The following is a 2,119-nucleotide window of genomic DNA, read 5'->3' as shown; positions in this document are numbered from 1 at the left end:
GACTAGACTATAAACTAGACTATAGACTAGACTATAGACTAGACTATAGACTAGACTATAGACTAGACTATAGACTAGACTATAGACTAGACTATAGAATAGACTATATACTAGACTTTAGACTAGACTATAGACTAGACTATATACTAGACTATATACTAGTTTGTTAGTTAGTTAGTTAGTTAGTTAGTTGAATCTCGTTAAGCTATTTCCTTCTCATTTTTAAACAAAAACTGAAAGAAAGACAGAGAGACAGAAAGTCAGATCCGCAGAGCAAAATGACAGCTTGACTCTTTGGTAAATATATTAGATATATTATGACAAATTAACATCACTATTAAAATTTTAAACTCCAAGCAACAACAACATACACACACTATAAATAACAATTTTATGGAATTTTAATTTGCTAAAAAGGCAGCAATCATGTAGGCGTTTACAAGCAAAAACTAAAGTAAATCTTAATATTTAGGTGTAGTTAGGGTAATCGAGTTAAAGCCAACGGTTAAAGCCAACAGTTAAGTAAACAGCGTTTAAAACACACATTAGAAAAAATAAAGTTTTAGATGATAAGTGAAATACGAGTGAGCGGTGGCGCTTAACATTGATTTGATAGGAGTGAATGAATGAGTGAGTAGTGAATGCTTGTTAACATGTGAACAAACAATTTGCCATAAAATGCAAATATCAACAAGATTTTTTGTTACAATAGATTAAATTACAAAGACATTTTTTTTGTTTAATTTTTAAAATTATTTTAAAAGTTTAATTGATTTTAAAACAATTAATAAATGACGCGTGCTGAACAATGAGTATAGGCTTGATTAATTTTGTATGATCTGGTTCATGGCTAGGCTAAAGGGAATTGGAAAGGTTAAGAAAACTTTTTAAGAAGTTTAGGTGAGAAATTTAAAAAATTTATAATTTCTAATAAATTTTCTTTTTTTAATAAAAAGACAATATCTTCATTAATATATTCACACTGTACTAATTGAAAATGAAAACAAATTTTCTTTAAATATTACGAAGTATATTAACCTTTCTTTAATTATCTACAGAACCTTTTAAAGATTTAGTTAGATTTAGTCCCACCGACCGACCGATCCACCAGTCATTGTCCAGCATAGAATGTTTAAGCAAATACATATTTATTTACACACTCTTCAACTTTAACAGACAACTGTTAAATATTTACCTGTTAAATAAACACTAAAACACAAATAGACAAACATAACAAACAATAGCTCTGTTTTTCTTTTTTAAGAATTTCTTAGGAAAATTGTGAATTAGTTAAAAAAAAAAGAAAGGATTGTTTGTTCTTAAGAAAGAATATAGAATTACAAAGAATTTTTGAGAAATTGTTAATTTATTGATGAAAAGTAAGAAGTTTGTTTAAATTTCAGAAAAAAACTTGTTCATCAATTTAAATTATTTAAAAAAAAAGAATATTTTGCACTTTTTTTAAAAATTTACATTTCTAAAATTTTTATATGACAAAGTCTTTGAAATTTGAGGAAATTTTATGTAAAGGGATTTTAAAACTTTTTAATGTTTTATGAAGTTTATTTCGTGGACATTTCAAAATTTCAAAATAATGTTGCCTTTTTTGCACTAAAACACATTTTTTGTTAAATAAAGAAAAAATACAATTTGGTGTAAAAAATTGCATTAAATGAAACAAGTAGGAATGTAAAGTCAGTCATGTCCCACCATATCATACTCTACACTATAGAATTGACTATAAACTAGACTACAGACTAGACTATACTAGAAACTAGACTAAAGACCAAACTAGAGACTAGACTATAGACTATATTATAAAATAGAATATAGACTAGAATATAGACTGTACTATAGACCAGACTAAAGACTAGAATATAGATTAGACTATAGACTAGATTATAGACTAGATTTAGACTAAACTATAGACTAAACTATAGACTAGACTATAGACTAGACTATAGACTAGACTATAGACTCTACTATAGACTAAACTATAGACTAGACTATGAACTAGACTATAGACTAGACTATAGATTAGACTATAGACTAGACTATAGACTAGACTATAGACTAGACTATAGACTAGACTATAGACTAGACTATAGACTAGACTATA

Source organism: Lucilia cuprina, chromosome 2 (genome assembly GCF_022045245.1).
Source record: "Lucilia cuprina isolate Lc7/37 chromosome 2, ASM2204524v1, whole genome shotgun sequence".
Taxonomy (NCBI): domain Eukaryota; kingdom Metazoa; phylum Arthropoda; class Insecta; order Diptera; family Calliphoridae; genus Lucilia; species Lucilia cuprina.
Note: the sequence above shows the minus strand (reverse complement) of the source record.